This window comes from Balearica regulorum, chromosome 4 (assembly GCF_011004875.1).
Source record: "Balearica regulorum gibbericeps isolate bBalReg1 chromosome 4, bBalReg1.pri, whole genome shotgun sequence".
Lineage (NCBI taxonomy): Eukaryota > Metazoa > Chordata > Aves > Gruiformes > Gruidae > Balearica > Balearica regulorum.
The window spans coordinates 33700792-33723895 of NC_046187.1; the positions used below are offsets into that span (position 1 = coordinate 33700792).

Sequence of the window (23104 nt, forward strand, 5' to 3'; positions counted from 1 at the left end):
GTAAATGCTAAAAAGACTAAAAATCAATCACTAATGCTAAATCTAAATAAAATCTCTACATTATAAAAATACTTCTATAATGATTCATGGTTTTCACACTGCTTTGCACTCCAGTTGAAGTTGAGCTGCATTTGAATTTTTCATGAAAAACAGTTGGCACAGAAAATGTAATATGGACTCAAACCCCATCTTTCTACATTGTATTGTGTACCATTTCTTTTTTCTCCTCTACAAAAGGGAAAACCTGTCTGTGCTTATGCTGTTACAGCTATTATACAATAATGTTACTGTTGACTTATAAATAGTCTTATAATTCATGGGGTGTATGTATGGGAAGTTTTCCTGTAAGGTCTGATTTGTAAGGTAGCTTGCTATTATTTCCTGTACCTTGGACATCTCTGCACTCAGCTGATAGGAGTGCTTTGCATGTTGAAAATAACAGGCATAAACAAAGAGCGTAAGTTGCAACAACTCACCTGCAGATAACAGCACTGCTCAGAAACTCTGCAGGGCAATGTGGTTTAATACAAGTGGCTCTCAAATATCTCATACCATGGTGCACTCTCAGCTCTGGTATACTGTAATGGCACAGCTTTGCCTAGATACTTAGGAGAGGCTTACAGCTGTCTTTCACAACACCTATAGCAAGGGAATCACTGTCAATCCACAGAAGTGTTGTCAGATCTCAGAAACAGACAAACACAAAGATGGGAACACGTGCAGGGTCTCTTCAGATTTGTTCATGATTCTACGGTTTATTTCGCAATTGCGGGGATGAAATTTGCTGTCTACAAGAATGCTACTCTATGTGCGTGCATCTGTGACTGACATCAAGTGTGCTTATGACATGATAACCCACTCTGCTGAGCTCTTCTTTAAGATTAGTAGACTTAGGATCTCAATAAGTGTAATTAATTTATTGACAGTGAATCCTTTGGTTCTTGGCCTTATCTTTAAGAATTTATCTGTCACCAGAAGCAGCAAGTTTTAGTCACGGAGGAATGAGTTGGTGGATGGCGTACAGAGCCTATGGAAGGAATGCGGTGATTTGACACTTCTCCTGGAGTGGAGGCACTGGGCTAAGGGCTGAAATACCTCTATCACTCACCTGAGCTATGAGATATGGGGCATGTTAATGAAGGTGTCCCAGCATCCCAGAGATACCAAAGGGTGAAGGCTGAAGCTATTGAAGTGCACATCTTCAGACTGCACATGCAGTTGCTCCTTATGAGCAGGATATCTTTGATGTACCAAGGTAGAAACTATGAGTACTAGTGCTTCCCAAACTTTGAACCTGTGGACCACTGTCAGCCCTCATTCTTATGGAACACCAGTGTAACCACATAGAATTGACAAACTGGTAAATGTTATTGTTCTATAGGTTTTGTGAATCAGCACATGATATGGCCTTGCAGGTCACAGTTGGGACATGCTGTTTTAGAAGCCTATCATGAACCATGTTGCCTGGCATAACTAAGATTGTGTATGAGCACGCTGCACTTGATATGCATGTGCGTAGATGAGTAGGAATGCAGGACTAGCCAGCAGCATCTGGACAACTGAATCCTGTCTTGCTCTGGCAGACAAACATGTAGTAGATACTAGTTCAGAAGTATCCATAGATCATCCTATGTCATCAGACATCATAATTCTCAACACTTAAGAGAAATTTAAGATTGCAGTAGAAGTCTAAAAGCTGCATCGGTAATGTGTCACATGCAGAAAGCAGGAGAGTGGAGGACATTGCTAGTTTTCCAGGTCTGTGTGCTAGCAAAATATTTATAAAATTAACTCCCATGTGATAGTAAGGAACTGATCGTGCCCTAAATTACTGTTGGGGCACATAAAGCCTCTCTGATCCCTGCTAATCTGACTTGGAGGACAGATGTCCTCCTGATCCTAAATCTGATGAATGGCTTAATCCTTTGGGTGTGAGCAGGACACCATTCATCTGAGAATTTTACGTCACTAGGAACACAGCTGTACTCTGTTTACATCCTAGTTTTTGTGTCTTCCCATTTCCAGAAGCCAAATGATAGACTAAGGAAGGATAAGAAAATTCCTTTCTGGTCCACACAAGTTAGAGTCTTGAACCATGAAGTTAATACAAGTATAGTGCAGATACTCAGCAGTCCAGTTGGCTCCCCAAAACTCTCTGCATATACTTGAGGACTGGCTTCCCTAGGAATCACACCGAGGTTTTTTCCTGTTTTTAGGAGTTCTCTTAATTTAATTTACAATCCTTTATGTAAGTATGTCTTGCTTCCTACATTTCTTTCTCCCATGACCACATTTACAAGGCTTTTCCAGAATTTCATTCTTGAATAAATAAAACCCTTCCACTTTCTAGTCCAGATTTATTTGTGACCAGTTTATTGCAACAGATGAATCTGCCAGACCAAATGCTGAGAAATTCTGAGCTGAGATTCTAGGAAGCCAAAATAATCCTGTATCTTTTACCATATGTACCTGCACCCAAGCTAAATGATTAGTTCAGATATGTAAAATTTTATAAATTTTAAGGTCTCTGTGATATCAAAACACCTGAAATTTTGAGCGGGAAGATTTTGAATGGAAAGCAAAAGGGAGGCCTCACAGATCTGGTGTATCTGTTCTAATTCTCAGCAAGTGCTGAGTTCCAGTAGTCTCTGTCACCTCACTGTGTTTTCCACAGTGCCACATCACGGCTATTTTATATAATTTCCTTAGACAGTATCTGCCAGTAAATGCACTTACTTTCTCTTCAACTGTTTTTAACCATTTCTAATGTATTTATTAGTATTTCTCAGTGCTGTAATTGTTTCTTTGGTCCCTGAAATTGTCCACTGACTTTAATTAAACCCATGAGCCTAGAGAATTTGACAATTTAATTCTTTTAAATGCAGCCTTATTGCCAAGCAGGGTTTCCCTGCAGCCCTCCCAGCTGTCATTTTTATAGAGGAAACAGCTTTGGGTGTCATGCTGTTAACTGCATTCAGGTATTTTTCTTCAATGGGCATGGCATTTAGCAATAATTGAAATGAACTAATTTAAATGACCAGCTAGTGAAAAACAAATACAAACTAAACACAGTCTAAATAAAAACATATTTGTCAGTGTAATCACTCTTTTAAAAACCTAATAATTAATCAAGGCCTGTTGTACAAAAAATATAATCTGTATAGATCTGTGTGATCTGTAATTGCCACACTTGAAAAGAGAGAGTTCTACAATTTGGAATTTTTACTTTCTTTTTCCACACAGGATAAATATTATATCTCATGATCCAAATCCTTTATGTTTTCTGTAGAATACTTGAAGTGAAACAATGCATCTTTTACTACTGAAAACAGAATAAATGGGTCCCTGAAGGATTTATTTTAAGTCAGATGCATTTGTCATTCTATATTGATAATCTTTGCACTTCATTATCATATTCAACTCGCCATTTATATGCAGATGACACAATCATTTATGGTAATAGATTATACTAGAAGAAAGCTTAATATTATCTTCAAGCTGATTTAAATGAGCTTTAAGATCATCTGGCACAATCTAAATTACTATTAAATATTAATGAAACAAAGATCATGTTATTTGGCTCAAAACAGAAGTTGGGTAAACTGAACAACTGGCAATCAATGCGACCTTGGAGACAGTTAGCAAATGTCAATTGTGAAGAATATGGATACATCATTTTTCATCATATGACTAAACTATTGATTAGCTTTGAAGATTTGAAAGAAAGCCAAGAACTTTATTTGGGCTTAGAAAATTTGTTGACTTGGGGGGGGAAAAAATTTGTTTTCTTGCGTTTTCAGTTTGTATTATGTACTTTGGGTTTTGCTGATTGCTGCATAATGTTTGTTAGGAAAGATAAAGCATCTTTAACTTGGTTATCTAGGCAAATTTGCTTTGAATTATACATTTCATAAACATCGCCGTCTGTCATTTTAGCAACAATTGGCAAAAAAAAGAAAACTGTCAACGTTTCATTGGTACGTTATCCTTCTACTGTCTCCCTCCTCCCATCCCCTACCTTCAGATAAGTTACACTCTTCAGTCTTCCACATTTTCTTAAATAGAAAAATTAATAAGAAAACTAGTATCTCTACTTCCACATCTGGAACCATAGGGGTGTGATTTTGATAAAGCGAGTTAGGAGATTCAGGTAGATGCAGTATTTTGTATGTGTTTATTTTTACATAGGTCTGATCCTGTGATGTCCTCAGCGTGTTCTAGCAGATGCAGATGAATTCAATGGCAGTTTATGTCAATTCCCAAGATAACAGATAAGGGACTTAGTACTTTCCAGGAGATGTTCTCATTCTTAGAGACTCAAGTCTATAATTCCACAGTGAAAAGGAAAAAACTCTGACCTCTGTGTTTTTCAGTTTATTAAAAATGCAGAAGACCATTAAAACACTGGAAACTCACCTCCTTTGTGTAACAAGATGTTTCATGCTAACATCCATTGTCCTAGAAATGCCAACTCTTTTGACATTATAATGAATCTCAAGTGGTACGAGATATTGTTTGTTACCCTCTTTCTGTATTAGGCACAGTCAAGAGCAATGTGGAAATGTTTTCTGTTCAGAGCATCTACTATTTCCTCTTAAAATTTTGCTGGGCTGTGCTGCATCAAGCTGGGCATGGTTTCCTTTGAGCATTTGCATTCAGGAAAAGGGGTCACAGGCATTTATTTGACCCTCGTTGGGATCTTTGCTACCCTTCCAGTAAAGAGTATTCCATGTAGAGTCAGGAGGTGGAGACCCACTCTGACAGCAAGAAAAGACGCAGGCAAAGAGGAGGATGCAAATATTTGATTTATATATTTGGGAATAAGGCAGGCTTAAAGGGGCAGAGCAGCTGGGAAACTGTAGGCCAGGACAGAAAACTTGAGTTAAAAAGGGTAGTGGGGTCTAGGATAATTTGATGGATCTGGGAAAGTCATTGTGGGAAATTTGTATGAGTAGGAGGCAGAAGAGTCTGGATGGGCGGAGGGGTAGGTACTCTCTGGGGGCACAGGAATAAGGAGTAAAGAGGAAAAACAGAGGAGGAGAAAGCAGTGAAGTAGATTAGTGTTGGAGGAAACAAGGCATGGGCAAAATACAGTTTCTTGCCAAGATTACCAGAAATTCGTGTCTAAAGGAAGGATTTACTGGGTGATGAGTGGGGACAATGAATACCAAATAGGATAATCTGATGTCCAGTTCACTAGCTTACCTGGAGCAAAAGGTCTGGATGGGAGCTGCTGAAATTACAGATGGAAGAAAGAGCAGAGGAGAGCGAAGAGTTTGTGTCTTCCCAGCTGCGGGCATTTGAGCAAAATTGCTGGAATCTCTGTCAGAGCAATTGTAGGGAGGAGGAGATTTGTGTTTTGTTCATCTATTTAAAGATACTTTCTAATTCAAAGTTACTTTGTCACATGTTTCAAGTACAGATGCCTCCCCTATGAGATAAAGTAATCACGCAGACTTCTATCAAAATAATTGGTGAATTGTTTCTAGAATTAGCCTTACAACTAATTTCAAAAACTAATTCAGCAGATTCAATCTTTGAATTTCTTGATGCGGTAACGCCATTTTCCCAGTCCACCTAGACCTTTCCTGGCAAAACACCTAAATCAATTTTCTTGTCCCTTTGTGCCACCAACTGTCTTTGAAAGTATGGGAGAATCCCAAGAAGGAGCCCTGCTTCTTCTTAAAACCGTACTTCTATATCATCAGTAAAAGCCTTGTTCTAAACTGTAATCACATCAGGAGGAGGCCCTTTTGAGTCTGTGCATGTTACCTAGTGATAATATAATGAATGTTCCTAATGAATACAGATATTCTTCAGTGTGATTAATGTTTCTACTAGCTACTTGCTCTGTAGGTAAGAACAAGCCCCGTGTTGCAGTCACTGGTGCTCGGGAGTGCTGCTGCGAATAAGCTCTGACTTTTTCTGCTTGGATTTGCCAGCACCATTGCTGCCAGATGGGTATGGTTCCTCCTGCCAGAGAGTGGTGACACGACGCTGCATTCCCGGGCTCGTTCTGCATTCCAGAGCTGCCTTTTCTTTTGGCGTGTGCACCAGGGGCCCTCCCGCAGGCAGGTTTTCTGTCTCGTCCCTGTCTGAGGTCAGGAGACTGTCTTTTTTTTCACTGAGGGGGACTCTTCCCCTCCTGAGTCTGTTACTATTCTTTGTTTTTAAAAAGATGTTCCCTCCACCTCCCAGTGAAGCTGAGGTCACCTTCAACCTACCTTTTCTTCTAGTTTGAGAAACCCTTCTTCATTATAGTCCAGTTAGAAGTCCATTGCTCTGTTAGCCAGTCAGCTGTGCTGTCTTACCCCACCCCATCCCTCTTTACCCATACCAGCCTTGCCATTATCTGACCTTCCCCACATTTGTGTATTGCTGTCTCTATTCTAAACTCTCCTATGTTTAACAATGTATATGTTTGATTTTCCACTTTCATAACTCTTCCCCAAATGTTGCACTTGATTTCCTCACTGGATGTACTCTGGCCAAAGCTTCTTAAAGCATCTACTTGCTATTGGCCTTCAGGGCTGTCACCTGAACTACCTTCAGTCATTGTACCTGAAAGAAGCACCCTTTCCTGCATAGCCCAGGTCCTCGCACAGCAGTTGGATCCTTTCCTTGCCCTGTAACTGGGAAGCCTGAGCTTTATGGGAAAGGGCAGCCCGTGTCTGACTATCAAGATAGTGAAACCATGAGGCTGCACCCCCCGAGCTCAGCCTGGCTGACCATCATGAGTGGGAAGGAGGCAGTCCCTCCACTGCCAGTGTCCTGACCAGTTCTGGACTGTCTTACAGTAAATGTTGAAAGCTTCACATGAATCTAGAAATCAAAGGAACTTTTGAGGGAGAGGAGATGATAGAGGGTGAGTGGGCATTTGGATAGAGTTTTACTGGGGCTCATATGCCTCCTCAAGTCATACATTTTGACAGCGCACTAATGCTACTCACGCTCCTTTATTATGGGAAAAAGGAAACCTTTTCAGACTGAGATGCTTAAAATAGGCTCCTAAATCGATGCTTAGGCATATAAATAGAAGCAGTTTGATTTTCAGTAATGCTGAGTGTTCTGGTGATGCCAGGGTGGAAGAAAATGCTTTGTGTACAAAAGTGCATTATTGGAAAATGGGGAGGTTCAAGAATTGTTATTTACAGGCAACCAGTTAGAGTAATCTTTTTTTGGGTCAGCTGGGCTTGGCTTATTATTGGCCTCCATCTTCCATGTTTTTATTGATGATTTGATGTAAAAGTAGCATCTGTTATTATTAGATATTTATGTCTACCGTTCGAATCCAACTTTATCATACGATTGGAATGAGAAAGTGAAGGTCTTTGCGAGTTTCATAGTATCACACTTCTGTTGTGTGCTTTGTAGAGGTGAAATGTCCGCTGCACTGATGCTGTGGCTGATTCCAACTCTTACAGAAGTTGTGATTCACAAGGCTCTAGTTTTTGCTGTAGCAGTCTCTGCAATCCTTTCTAAAGGAGCACAAGAGTGTAGGAGAAATGTAGCTGAAGTTACTGTAACCTTAGCCTGTGCATACCCCAGTCTACATCCAGAAGGACCATTTGTTTTGTTGGTTTTGGTTTTCTCGCATGGATTCTGGCAGGGGGACGACCTCACAGTAGAGCAGTTGCCTTCCCTGATTTCTTTCTATGTCCTCCCTGTCAATCTCTATGCGGATTTTCTGTAGAAATTACCCTACTATGAAGTGAGCAGACTGCTGTGAGGAAGCACTTGTTTTTACACAGATACTCCACTCCATGCAATAATGCAGGCTGTTGAATCGACCAGGATGCCAGATCTAAGCACTGATGAATACACCCTCAGATGTACCTGATGTTATATGGATTATTGGCATATCTGTCTAAATACAGGTTTTGGCCCCGAAGCTTAGTTACTGAAATGGATTTTTGAGGTGTCTAGGAATGCTATAAAATTACAAATTTTGTTTTAAAGTCAGTGCCGCTGAAATTGTAACTATGAAAAGCAGTTGAAAAAACAAACCACTCAAGAGAGGACTCTTTGCCCTGTCTGTGTGAAAGACAACCTAGTGAAATGGATGTATTCCATAACAGCAATTGAAAATATGGGATTTTTCATTTCCCTTGGAAAGTGAAAGCAACCTGAGGTAGGTACTGGCAAGTATGAATCTTAAGTTGTTTCCCTCCGAAACTTGTGTTTGGCTCTGATTAATTCCTCTTATAGGCTCATGAAGACTCTATTTGCATTTGGTTTTTGTTTCTTCTTAGACAATTTCTTACCGCAGTCTTTGCTCGCTTGAGTTGTTGAATCCATTAGGTTATTTGTATTAGTATGGCCTGCAGATTAGAGTCTTAAAACATAATATAACCAAATTAATCATAGCTCAAAAAATTACAATTTTCATATGCTTAGCATTATCTTTTATAGTAAAATCTTGTTGTATTCTTTCTATTAATGCAAAACTTCAGTTAGATACTGATCAGCTGACTCATACTCAGGAGCCTAGGTTATTCTCTGGGTGAAGATTCTCATCAAATACAATGTCACAAGAACTTACTTTCTTGATCATGTATTGTAAGCTATAACTATATTCCATGTAGTGCTAGAAATAATGGATAAGACTTCTCTCATCTTTCCATCATGTGTTAAAAATGTTCTTATGTCATAAAATTCTGACAATATTTTGTGTTTTATTTCGAGGGGTTTGGGTTGTTTGTTTCTTAAATGTTTAATGGCAAAGTCGAAGATAAATTTTCAATGTTATAATATTTGAAAAAGTGATGTGGAAATAAGTTCACAAAGAGGCTATAAAGAAGATCTAAAGAATGTAAAATGTTGCAATAAGATTTATAGTAATTTGCTGAAAGCATTTAAATATATTGACCCTTGTGTTAGTATAGGCCTTTTATTATTAAGTGAATACATGCTTGATTGTAATTGCTTCTTTCACGTAAGAGTGATTTTATGAACATGAGCTTATAATGATTAACTTTGAAATCTTACATATCATGGGCAGTTGAGCTAAACTTAAATTTAGATGAAAGAAAGGTGATTCAAACAGGGACGTAAAACAGATGATACTGATTATATTGGTGGGTATAGAGCTAAGTCATATCCTGGGAGTGACACCACACAGGCTGCAGGGCAGGTTGTCTTCTAGCTCAGACCACTGGGAGCCCAAACCAAATATTTACATCATTGAGCTCAGCAAGAATAAGCCAGCAGACTGATGCCCTGCATTAATGCAGATTCTTTAAAAGACATAAAGAGGACCATTGTGGGAAGAGTGGTCAGACAGTGAAGTCCAGATCCCTGAACTCTGCTCCTGACTCTGTATGTGTTATTGAATGTGTCAATGCTTCTGGTTTCCATTTATGAAATGAGACTAATATTTATTTACTTTTTCAAACACTTCGGAATCCAAAAAATTGCTTGATGTTCATAAGCTGTTTGCATGCCAAGGTCTGGCAAATCTTCTTTGTACTTCTGGCATAGGAGTGACTCTGGCAAGGAAGCAAGATTGGGGTGGCCTGATGTACCTGTGTAGTACTGCAGTACCTTGAAGTACCCTTGTAGTACTGAGGGAGCTCAGGGCTGACTGCTTTACAGCTGATACCTGCTGTCCACCAATACAGACACAGAATTTAGTGCAGAGCAACCCTAAGACAGCTGTGAGCAAGAGTGAGGGCCTTTTAACACTCCAGGGGCAAAGCCATCTGTGTGCCCTCCCCATTGGTGTGTGCAGCAGCGGGGCCATAGGTGGGCGGTGGGGACCCTGCCTGCCTGCTCTTCTGGGGAAAGGGCACCTCCCCAGGTGGTCGTTCAACCTCTTCAAGGGGTCAAAGAAGATGAAAGGTGAGAAATGTGGCCAGTGAAATGAAGGTGAAATACTGGAGAGTGCCAGACAGACTCTTTGGGAAAAGGCTGTGCCGCATGCAGGGTTTGTTCCCAATGAACTGGGCTGCAGCTGCACTATGAGAGTAAATGCCTGTCCCCCCCCACAAGAGTTTCCTGCTCCATTGAGAGGCTTTGCATAGCACCAGTGGGCAGAGATGCTGAATGGCTCCCCAAAGTTAGGAGACTCGCCTTTTAAACCTCATAGCTCTAAAGTGATACGTTAAGCTCTTTCTTGACCGGTGGTTTCTTAACCTTTTTTGGGCCCTGCCTAGGCTTCTTCATACAGATCACCCCTTAAAACCCAGTGAGACTCTCAGGGGCCTTGCGTCCTCTTGTACCTCAAGGAAAAATGTGCAGAGATCGTGACAGTAGGCAGTGTTTGACTTCATGTGGTCCCCTCCCCACCCCAACTATTTCATACTTCTGAGCTGCTTGGACCATGGCTGCTGCAGAGTTTGAGCTCTCCTTTCCATTCCAGCATTGTTCAGTGGAGGTGGAGCAACTCAAGTAGCTACTAATGTGGATCATCTGATAAAAGGCCGTATGGAAATGCAAAAGATGATACCATCAGTGTGCTTAAGTATCAGTACTATTCAGTCTCACATCGTAAATGAGTTTATTTGTAATTCTTCTTTTTTCCACAAAATAAAAATCTTCTGTTACAGTGGAAATATTAATTAAATTGAAAGCTAAATTGCTTCTGTTGGATAACCCCATTTGCTAATTCAAAGCCTTAAATAGTGGCATCAGGATCATTCTACAATAACAGGCCAATATAAAGTCAAAGGGAATGTTACTTTTCCTGGCTGTTGTTTAGGAGTAAAGAAAAACAGCAAGAACTTGTTTACATGCAAATGTCATCTGTATAAAAAGCAGGGAAATGCTCTAAAGAGAAGATATTACAAAGGCATAACTTTCCGGAGGCAGAAAAAAACAGAGGAAATGTTTTATGGTCATCAGCAGCCTCTCCATAAATCTGTACCATCAGGCATGCTGTGAGGTTGGCATGTAGACTGGTCTAAAAAAAGCCCGAGACCCTCAGCCTGGAGACTAAGAAGAAGGGGAAATGCAAGCAATGTGTCAAAGAATTTGCCGTCTGTGCTGAGCAGAAACCAGATGTTTTTGCTAGTAATTATTATTATGATAATTCATTTAAGTAGGAATAAAATAGGGCATGATTGTTTACTGCAGCCTGTTTTCCCTAGACAGGCTGGGAAATGAGAAAAAAATCTCAGAGGTTTTACTCCTGGTTAAATGAATAATTTTTTCATTTAACCAGGAATAAATATGGCAACAAAAATAGTTTTCATACATATTGCACAGTAGCTGGGAATAGACATCATACACTTTTTTTCTTCTAGAAAGTCACTGGAGGCTGTTGAGGAATGTTAGGGAAGGTCACTTTGAAATATTTATTTTATTTTATTTTTATACCTCTTGCCTGATGCTGAAATGGGAACTGAACAATGGAAAAACTGGAATGTCCAAAGACTGGCAAAGAATTAAGAATGATCTACCTTGGCAAGCCTTAGGTGGTCATTTCAGGTGAGAATCATCTGCTGGGGATGGATAGATGGATAGTGCAGAACAGCCTGTTGTGAGCCGCAGAAGTACTGCTTCGGTAGGTTATTGCAGGATATCCATTGGATTTTGCTGTAGCGTCTCTTGCAAATGCTGATTTCACATGTGTACAAAAGTTTAGAATTATTAAATACTTCTCAGTTCCTGGTGTTTGATTAGGAACTCTTAGTAAGCAGAAAGTAATTTTTTTCCTCCTCCTCACTCCCACAGGATATCAATAGCTACTAGTGGGTTTTTTATATAGGTTAGATAATAGCATCAAACAAGTGCTAAGCAAATATAAATCTGGTTGATCTGTTTAGTCTGAGAAGAAAAAGTACAGTTTTCAGCTGCTATCCCTTCTGCAAGCATTAAGTTGGAAGCTTTGAGAGAGTTAAATAAGTCCAATAGAAAAATTAAAATCTAAACAGAGTCTGGAGGAGTTTAATCGAGCAAGTACATTATTGGGAGTCTCTCCGACGGTGAGGGTTAATTTATCACCCTGAATCCAATCACTTTATAAAAAGCCAGCGTGGGTTTCATTTACTTTGATGAGGTTTATTGCAAGATTCCAGAAAATCAATTTTACTGTGAGCCATATTAAACCCAGGGGAATATAAACACTATATGTACTACACATAACTTTTTGTTATTGCTTACTGGATCACTGGGGAAATTATATGTTTACCATGAAGAAGGGTTATGGCTATGTTCGTTGTCTTGGGTAACTCCCAGCCTGCCCATCGTAGTGAAATAAAACAAAATGGTAGAGTTCAGAATCAGCACTTAACTTGTCTTCATATAGCCTGAGGTATAGAAACGCTCAGCATTAGCGACTTGATTTTCCAAAGGGCTTTAAATAACTGTTATGTTATATACTATCACACTGTTCTTTTGCAAACAGATGGTAAATGCAGGCAATACATATACTGCTGCTGGTTGACCAAGCCTAGGTAATTCTTGCTCCCAGAGCTTCTTGAGATACAACAGCAGAAATGACAGGCAGTTATCTTGGAAATAGTCAAGGTTGATCTGCTTGTTAGGGACTTTGAAGAAAATTTGCAGTTTGCAGGAATTTCTATTGTGTTTACTCTCTTTCTGTCTTCCCTCCCTATCTGTTTTACATAGTTTTTGAACTTTATGTGAATTAAAAATGATAGGAAAGTAATTTTGCACAAGATGATTATGTTCCTTCTGGCGATAGCAGGTCAGAAACTCATTTGGGGTTGCGCCGAATAGATGGTTTCCTGCTTTACAGTTTTGGACATATCAGTAAGGTCATAAATCTTTCAATTATTGGTAATTTTTTTCTCCTTATCAGGCCTTCCAGATTATGACCTACTACTTATGTTGAAGCTGGCATAATGGACTAAAATTAGTGGGTTTTACTTGAGGAAACTTAGATTGCAAATAAATATACAGAAGTCATTTCCCATATAAAAAGGCACCAGAATTCAAGAAAGTGTCTTTCAAAATCAGGTGTGTGTAGCCTGTTTCATGATAATTTTCATCCATTTTTTCCCCCAGTGTTGGGCTCTGTCGTACTGTTACAGGAAATAAGCAGCTCTCCATGACTTCAGTGGCTAAAGTGAAAGAGCAGAGCAATACATCTATGTCTCTGTCCATCTGTAACTCTATCTATATTTCTCCATGTGAGTTTCATAAGAACTAAGATGGGATATCTGAAAAGTTCTAAATGTAGTTAAATACTTAGTTTGGTCTAGTTTTTGAGGGAAATGGAGAGCCGAACTCCCTTATTAACTTTTGAGACTTCTTCCTCAAGAGGTAATGCATGTTAGTGTTCATAGCTTTATTTGTATATGGTATTTGGTAGTGTTGTAATCCAAAAGCTCTTGCTTGGGCCAAACTCCCTGCGAATTGTGTTGGGAGTGAGAGAAGGAAGAAGTGAGATGTAGCCATTATTTTATAATATGAAGTCTATTATGTTTTATAGGTGGTTGTAAAAATATTGTAACAATAAATGTGGAAAAGAAATCTCCCAAAATACTTATATTAAAATTCTCCTGCTACCTATGTATCTATGTATGTTTATTTGGTGTTTCCAAGGGATTGCACATGTATGAGTTGGAAGAACAATTAATGAAATTTGGTTCACAGCAATATTGTCAGTAATCTTTTTGTCTCTGTGTATGAAAACAGTTACTCTTTTTAATGATCTATTAAAATTTCATATGATAAAATTTTAAAAAAATCAGAACACAGACTGTAAGTATAACACACAAATTCAGGAGAAAAATTATCATGTTAGTACTCTCATTATCTTGTTGCCATTCTTCTCCTTCCCTCTCTTGTATGTTGTATTTTTAAGTGTGATCTCTTGAAGTCTCGGCCTTTTCTTTCAATGCTATCTTGCAATTGTTTTTATTATGCAACTGAGTGAAAGTGTGAAAACATACAAGAGTGGTTAAAAAGGAACGAGCACTTGCTTTTATTTTGTGTTGTTCTTTTGAATCTAGTCACTGGGACTTTGGTGCAGAGTGAATTTCAGAAAAAAACATGTGGATTTGTCATGGGCAACCTTGGATTTGGGTTTGATTTTGCAAATCCAGGGTAGAGGGTGTGGCTTTGTGTTGTGAAATTGCCAAATTCATTTCAGATTATATTCAGCTCAATGGAAGGGAAATCAGGCTGAAATACCAATAGCTTTGAATATCCTACCCGCAACATTTCTTGGATTCTTTATAGTTGTGGTTTTCCTTTGTATACAGAGCGTTCAAGCAAGTACAAACTAGCCTAGAGCTGGTGAATACAGCAGAAGATGCCTTCTGAATCTGGAGCTTGACTATGCCCAGTTCAGATAGATTTTTTGACAGTACAGCATGTGGCTGGAGGGAAGTCAGTATCTTCAGCGAATGGACAAAAGCCTGAGAACCTAACACTAAACACATTAAAGATGCTTTGCTATTGATATCTATACATATGCGTTTATCTCTAATATCTAACGATTAGTTTGTATGCGTGTAGATGTCATACACCACATAGAATAGTAAAAAATCTTCCTTTTTTGTAAAATATTTTATTCTTTCCTTCATTCTTTTCTTTGTATCTGTGCACCAAGGAACTAAATTATGCTTCAGTAGCTAAACAAATTATGCAAAATTATACACCATGAATATTTTATATTCCAGAACCCTGAAGCAAGGACTTTCAATGGCTTTATGTCTGCAGCAACCTGTGTCATACCCAGATGAATTCCACAACTGATAAGTCCCTCTTCTTCCTAAAACTTTACTCAGGTCTTTATTTTATTTTTTCTTTGCATTTGTCAGTGATTATTAATAGGAATATCTCAAGGGTTTTATTGTATGTAAGAAAATGGAAGTTACTGCAGTCAGCCTTCTTTCTACTAGTGTATAAGGCAAGGAAGTTATTCCCTTTATAATTCTGAATTTATTTAAAATGTCATAGAATCATATAAAGAAAGTAAGGTGGCAAAACCAAGACTAAGTTTAAATAAAACTACCTAAACTACACTTTATCTGATGCTGGACTGCACCTACTCTGGTATATCTCTGTTTTAATATTTTTTTGTATGCCAAAGTATATTTCCTTAGAAATATATTTCTTCTTTTTGTATAAAAATTTAATTACAAACCCACGTTGGCTTGTGTAGGGCAGACTGTAGCTATGGTGCACTGGAAAATGAGAGCAGTTTATAGAAAATATTTGAAATTTTTCATTATTGAACTAGTTTTAATTAATTATGTCGTCCTGTTTCCATCTAATACTAAAGAGCTGGCATCTTGAGATCCCATGCATCTGCCACTGAAATGGCTGGCAAAACAGAAATCTTGCAATTATAACTTAACAAGGATTCTTTGGCACTGCTTACTGGTTCCTGGGATGCAGAGCCTGCAAGTTATAGCAATAATTTTGACTCCAAGTGGCACTGAAACTGGGGGTGTGGGTACATCTCAGTGTGCTCATTAATCTCCAATGGGTTCTAATAACTACATATCATATATTGGCAAATGCTGGAGTGTGATTGTAATTTTTTGTGGTAAACTGTACTATTTATTACTCGTTTAACGTTACTTACTTTTCAAGAACTGACTCATACAAAGTCTCCACTAACTCATCCAAAGAATCGGAGCTTATTCTTGGAAACAGTTTTGAGCGTAGTGTACCTGTTTTCTGTCCATCCTGCCCATTCCATGCCTTTTGTTGGTGCCAGTATAGTTCAACATAAAGTGAAGTTTATCGCTTACAATAAAAAATGTTCACTGCCGCAGGTAATGCTAACATATAAAAACATTTATGCTTTTATGTCATGTGTACTGTTGTAGTATTTTAGTATTAATCTATTTATCCTCTTTTACAGTTGAAATTGAATGTGCCATTACCGACAACACAGATGGTGACAGAGGTCCTTGATTTGAAAGGTATTTGAGAATTTATTTGGTTTAGGTATGTACTGAAACTCTTTAGCTGGAGCTGTAAGGAGTAGCTGTATGCTGTGATGTCTCTGTCTTACACATGCTCATATGGGTGTTCACCACAGGTATGGTGCATGCCAGTCAATCAGAAAACATTTCATAGCTGCAGTACTCTTAGATTTGGTCTCCTTATTTTGGCAAAATTTGCAAGGATTTTTACTCAAGTGAAATGTGTATTATTGTTACTGTCTGCTGGCCATCATGAATAGTACTATTCCAAAATTAGTTAGCCTGTTTTATTAGGTAAACAATAATCTATATAACTATCTGTTACTGCCTGACAGATTGTATATGTGTGTCACTTTAGAATACAGTATATTTATAGAAAGGAGGAACAGCATATTTTGTTTTCACTTTACAAAACTAATCTCTGTTAACGAAAAAGGGTGTAACTTGACAGTCTTTCTCTAAAAATGGTCCGATTGTGCATTTTTCTTTGTGCATTTTAGAGATGTTATGGCTTAAATTTGACTGTTCAGTGTTTCAGGGGAACATAAAAAATAGAATTTATATTGTTCATTATTTTTACAGCTCAGCGGAAAGTGCAAATAACATTCATAAAATGTAGATGGCCAGATAAAATTATAAAATATCATTGATGAATTAACTTGAGATTCTGATCATACGAATGCAATGTTTCCTTTTTACTACAGGATGTGAGTTTAGACTGAGAAAACACAATGCTAATATTACAATCTCATGATGATTTTATGGTATTTTGCCTTTTAAAATGCTTTTATGCTGAAATATGGAATGGTCACTGATGCCATAACTGATCCTATATACAGGATACAAGACTGGAGAAATATGACCTGTAGACCCACATAAAATAAAAAACCTGATGAAGAAAAATACTATTTAAACAGTTGTAAATATAGGACCTTTTTGAGGAGAGGAATGAAACACAGTGTTTTTAAGAAAGAGCCTCTGGGTTAGCATGTGTAACAAAAGGTGTAAGGATAGTGTATGGTTTTTATTTCATGTGAGAAATATTGAATGTTTAATGTACTTGAAAAAGCAAATTGCAATGTCCTGTCCTTTACATACTTAAAAATGCAGTATTTCTTTGTGTAAATTAAATAAATATTTCAGAGGAAGGAAAAATGTACATAACTTTATTCAGAAGAATTTTACAACAGAAAAGTGAGATTTTGAACAGCTTTCAATAAAATAGTGCATGTATTGGTTGCTTTTTTGAAGAGCTTTTTTAGTAACATTTAAGTGTGAGCCAGTTGGAATAGCACACACAGCTGCAGGAGAATAATGCAAATTTTGACATTTGAGTTTCAATAAGTTGAAGCTTTGTTAACTTTTATACCAAAAGGCTAGTATTTTGTTGTAAGCAATTGGTGGAATTAAGGAGGCTACGCACTGAGCCTTAAAGTGAACAAAGTCGAGGGATATTCCTGAAGCCTGAGTGTTTAAGTCAACTGGTAATTACTTACCCTTCTTCTGAAGAGAACTACTACTCCTACATTTTTCAAAACTTTTTTTTCTCTATCTTTCTCTCAGTCTCTCTTTGATATATTAGACCCAAGATATTCAGAGGCACGTAAAACAAATAGAAGCCCAACTCCTGTTGGAATTCAATGGAAGTTCAGTATCTTCCTTCTTCAAAAATCCCAGCCTACGTGATCAGCGTATCTTTTTTTTCTGTCTTTGGCATTGTTATTTATTGTAACTTGAACAAATAGTCAGGGAGTGTAACTTAGATGAGGAGGAGTTTGGATATTTGAAGGACGATGATTAAGTGGTCTGAATTAGGCTGTGAAACATATTCTGGCTGTGGGAGGATAGAATTTGGCAAGAACGGGTTGGCAGGACAGAGGAATCCGAAGCTTGATTCTGACTTTTCCTGTGATTCAACTTTATACCAGAGTGGGGGGAAAAAACTTGAAGAATGCCTGTGAGGATCAGGGAGGAATGAATACCTGCTCAGGGAAGAGGATTTCAGTTAGTCACTGTCACTCACCTTCTTGACCTCATGTGGGAACAGGTGGGAAGATAGGAAGGAAGATTATCATCTAGATGGATTTATTAACAGCTATAATATAGAGGCTCTTAAGAGAGAGATTTGCTAAGATATACTTGTGCTACAGTTCTTCTAGGTATCCTAAGGGAATTGAACATGTAATAAAATCCTTTTGAATGTAGATCATTGGAACTTGGGTTCACTGATAAGTTACTAAGTTCAAACCAAAATCAATGTATTCAGTGATAATTATGCATTAATGTGTTCCAGTGAACTCAGGTGCTCAAGTAGTTACTTCAAGCCTGTTTCTTTTTCTTCTTGAGATAGCAGTATGGGTTTATTTTTAGACTATATTTTTCATGTTAACTCAAATTTAAATGGCTCCAGTCCACCCTAGCATCAAAATAAACATTTGTATGCATTTAATACATGTAAGATCTCTTCTTGTCTTTTGAGGTGCTAATGTGTAGTTCTGTGAATAATCTTATCTAGCTCTAGGGACAGCACTGTGTAAGGAACCGTGGCATTTGAGATTTACTACTGGTACCATTTAACACTGATTCAACATTTAAAACTGGCCAGCTTCACCACCTTGAGTTTAATATTCTTTTTATATGAGATTTTTATTTGTAGTGAGAAATCAAACAAAAATTTCTTATAGATGTGGAATGCCAAGACAGGTTTCCTCTTTTACCTTTTTTGTCTGAAGCTCTAAGAAGGGATTGGTGAAGAGAGGGCTGGAGGCTCCCCTTGGTCAGGCAGACCTCCTTTTAGGAAGTTGCTAACCCATATGGTACACTTGGGATAGCTAAATTCCACCTAAATGCATGGAAGTGTAGGAAGTATCTTATTTCCAGTCTTTAAGGATGGGGCAACTCACAGAATTCTCTAGATCTGTGACTCCCCTAGGTATTCCATTCCCTATAGCAGCTTGCTATAGAAGGAAAGTTCTGAGCTAAAATTCTTAGTAAAGAAACCATAGGATAAGATGCCTTCAGGTCATTTTAGAAAGCTTTCTTCCTCCCCAGCTCCCATGGAATTTCAGCTCTGTTACCAAGTTGAATGTTGTACTGGTTTTCAGCCAGGAGTGTTGGAAGGACTGGGGGTGACTGATCAAGGATGTTTCAGAAAGATGAAGCAGTTATTCTCTGGGAGTTCTTTTAAATTGGGAATCCAGTAATAAGCTTTCTATAGTGAGACTTTGCTGTCCCTCACGTGACGTGTTGAAGGACAAGGTGTGTCCCGAAAGGTGGAAGCACTTGATTTCATTTCCTAATGTGTACATCCATGTGTAAATGGTAAAAGAATTTTGCCTTTGAGGCACAAAACTTGTACAGAATGTAGATTAACTTCAAACTGAAATAATTCATGGTTCTGAGGAAAAATAACATGACGGTTGTTATAACCATGTTTATGAAATGCTAAACTTTAACACGCAGCAGTCAGCCAAAGCTGTAAGGCAGTGTAAAAGACTGCACACTTAATAATTGTAAATGTTACATGAGTGCGAGTCGCTTGATTAAATTTATTAGAAATGTGTTACGAGCATTTTAAGAAATAAAGTATTTATCGCAAAATGATGATTTCTTCACTTAAGCTCATTAGGAAATCACACATCAATTCATGCATAATTACAGGGGAATTTCTGCCACTCACTACAAATCATTACCACATTAGCTAAAGTTGACTTAATTTATCTGTGATTTGGAAAAGGTGGTATCTAAATAGGAAAATTAGGTTATACAGAGGATGAAACTATCAACGTCGTCACAAAGGACTTAGCCTCCTCTTATTTGTTAGACAAAGACGCACCTTTAAACTCTTTTATATGTAAAGCTCGTACTTTTCAATGAGCTCTAAAGCTTTTCTTTCCATGTCAGAATCCCATATTATGGATCCAGTGCCAGGTACTTAATGAATCGTTGGTAGTCAAGGCACGTTTACTTGCGCCAGACATACTCATTGTTTTTAATGATCATTGCAGTTTGAGATTGAATTGAAAGGGTTTGGGGGAGGCTGGGAGATGGGGAAGGAACAAGTTTTGCAAGCGCTGGTAAGCTAGTCCCGCAGCAGCAGAGCACAAAATGAGCATTCTGCCAACACCCACGGCATTTATGCTGCACTGTGTTCACATTCCCGTGATGTTTACGGTGGACATAGCTCTCCCGTGGCCTGTTCTGCCTTCTTTATTTCCCAGACTTTGCAGAAGTTTGAGGATGGTGTGTAATTGATAGCATCTGAGCTAAAGGTGTGACCGATCACTAGGTTTTTCTTTTACAGGTAGTTTGCGTGTTTCTGTTTTCTTCACAAAATACTCTTGTGAAAGGGGTATGTTAAGCTCACAATAATTAGGCTGCGTGGTCATCTGTCCAGGAGGTGCGTAGAAATGTAGTCTCTGAGACTCAGGTCTGTATATTTAGGCACAAATTGCTCTGTAACTTTACAGCCTTTCATTATGTGAGGCATGACTTAGTTCAAGCATTTCCCTATTCTGTATTCAAGTGCTGTATTATTCTTACTGTTGGGAAGTATTTATGTTACAGTTATTGAGTTTAATTAGAAGGGTGTTTTTGTCTTTTTTAATCTGGGGCATTTCTGTGATATGCCTTACAGTTATACCTCAAGCAGTTGCATGGGCACCATGCAGGAAACAAGAAGTTGTGCATGGAGAGGTGAAGGAAGGCAGATGAAGGGGTGAGGGAAATCAGATTCTTTTTAAATTGGCTTAGCTGTCAGAAATAATGTACCTGGAAATACACTCTCAGTTTCATAGTGATGTGCTGATATTTTGGTTTTGGCAGCCCTCCTGAGGGGTTCTTGCGTGTCCTTTGTTTGGGGTCTTTTGTATAAGCTCAGGATCTGCAAGTTGAAAGTTATGCCCCTCCTTCCACATTAGTACCTCGCATTTATAGACTAGAAGCATTGTTTCCTGTTTCTTTCTGAATTTATCTCCCTGGCAACATGTGAGCCACTTGTGATTCTTTTGCTACTAACTTTTTACTTCATTTACAGGCTCAAATAGAATTTTAAGGACTGTTAATTTCTGAATAAGACGTAATGTTGAATCATACCTGGTAAGTTCATGATTTTCAGTGGCATTAGTACGCTTTCACGTTGTTTTTCACAGCCTTTAGTAAGGTAGGATGTGAGGTTGCATGAGTTGGCCGTGCCAATGAAATGGCTTGCTACTGCCAAAAGGGGTAGTCTCGCTCCCTCCTCCTTTCTGGTCCCTGTCTGACCCTTTGTTGAGCTGACTTGGCATACTAAACCAACAGAGACATGTTCACTTATTTAGAAAAACCTTTCCTACCAGTGTTGCAAGTTGAAAAGCTCCTTGAGAAAGTCCAGCCATTTCAGTGCCTTTGAATTAATGGATTGGTTCAGGTGTCTTAAGAAACCTCATGTATATAGTCACAATGTCTCTTGAGTGTGTTTTAATAATCCTTTTTTTTTTAACTATTGTTCCTCGTTCTATTATGATAAGTAATAAATTCATATAAGAATTGTATTATTCATATAAGAATTGCCATTGAAATGGATTAATATGTTATAAAAATAAAGTAAATTTGACAAGAAATCTGAGTTAGCTAATGCCACTTCCACTTTAAGAACTGTAAGGTATCCACCTACATCCTAAATTTATAAGCAAATAATTATATCACAGTGTCTTTTTAATACACACATTGTCTATCCATTTAAAAACAAAGGTTAGAGAAGGGCTTCTTAATTTGTGCAGCTCTTACACTTTTAGAGAATTTTCTTTCTTTAATCTTGGAATAGTCATTTGTAACCAAGTTAGTGATTTGATCATAGAATGACCTCGGTTGGAAGGGACCTTAAAGACCATGTAGTTCCAACCCCCCTGCCATGGGCAGGGACACCTTCCACTAGACCAAGTTGCTCAAAGCCCCATCCAACCTGGCCTTGAACACTTCCAGGGATGGGGCAGCCACAGCTTCTCTGGGCAACCTGTTCCAGTGCCTCACCACCCTCATTGTCAAACATATATAAAAAATTGATATACTGAATGAATTAGATTCTTAATCTCATTGCATGTAAAACTCATGCTATACGCAGAATTCATGTTTTCAGATTCTGTTGCTACTGGAATTTCAAGTTTTGATTAATCTTGAAGGGAGCATTGCATCCTAGGTAGGAGGCAGTATATTTGACAAAGAATGCCAACCTTGGCAATGGATGAAGACATTGTAATGATAAAAAAGGAGAGTGGGGGGAGAAATGCAAGAAACCAATCTGAGCAGCCATTCTACTGCAGTGACAGCAGCAGTTTAGTACATTGTATCAAAATGAATGGGCTTCGCATAATTGATTTCAACATACTAGTAGCCTGAGGTCTAAGCTGCTCTAACCCAGAACTTATTAGCCGTGCTACAAAGATGGGAGAAAACTGTGCAATCTGCTACAGGGGAGGTGGAGAATAGCATTGCGATTAGAGTAAAAGCTTTAAAAGTAGGACAGAGCTACTAAAAGAAACCCCTTTTGTATGTTTATTGGGGTTATTCTGTTCATCTAATTCAAATATCATAAAAAGCTATTTTAAAGTCTTTGTGCAATACCAAATACTGAGAATTAAAATCTTACTATTCAGTAGGTTTTATTACCTAATTTGAATGGCATCCCTGCACAAGTGTAATAGCTGTGTTGTGAGATCTCTTGTAACTGGGAGGCATTTTGAATAATCTCAGGAAAAATACAGATGCAAAAATAAGGAAGATGCTCTTTTGGGATCCACTTTACTTGCTTTTTGTTGCACATTCACACACTTACGAATACCAGTTTTATTTAATAATGCTCTGCTCTGGTATGAATCAACAAGTGTGTTTGCTGGAGCTTCCTAAAGAGAAGATGATTATGTGCATCATAGAAGCACATATATTACAGAATGTGAAAACACTAATAGTTGGATGTAAAGTTATTGTGTTAAACAAATGGGACTATGTAATTTTAATGTCCAGTATGTTACTTCACGTTGTCTGTTTTGCTTTGCCTCTTCTGGATAGGTACTTGTGAGTGTATGCAGAGTATGGATTCATGCAACAGACTCCTGAGAGCAGAGTCATATATTTGATAGAGGAAAAAATAGATTAACTTTTCTGACTAAAATCAAAGATGGGTAGATGCAGGTGAAGGACTGAGAAATGAGATTTGAATGAACTAATGTGCTCAGTGTCAGGATTCCCAGGCTATTAGACTTCTTCTTTAGAATACCATG

At 38.2% G+C, this 23104-nt stretch overlaps 1 long non-coding RNA gene across 6 annotated transcripts in view; it reads left to right on the plus strand.

Moving 5' to 3' along the window:
• LOC142601718 (uncharacterized) overlaps positions 1–23104 on the plus strand; it is a 188460-nt gene that overhangs the window by 115805 nt on the left and 49551 nt on the right. For all 6 annotated transcript variants that reach the window (XR_012835293.1, XR_012835294.1, XR_012835290.1 and 3 more), the window contains exons 2-3: positions 14592–14699; positions 15785–15845. This is a non-coding gene — a long non-coding RNA (uncharacterized LOC142601718). The remainder of the gene's footprint in view (positions 1–14591; positions 14700–15784; positions 15846–23104) is intronic.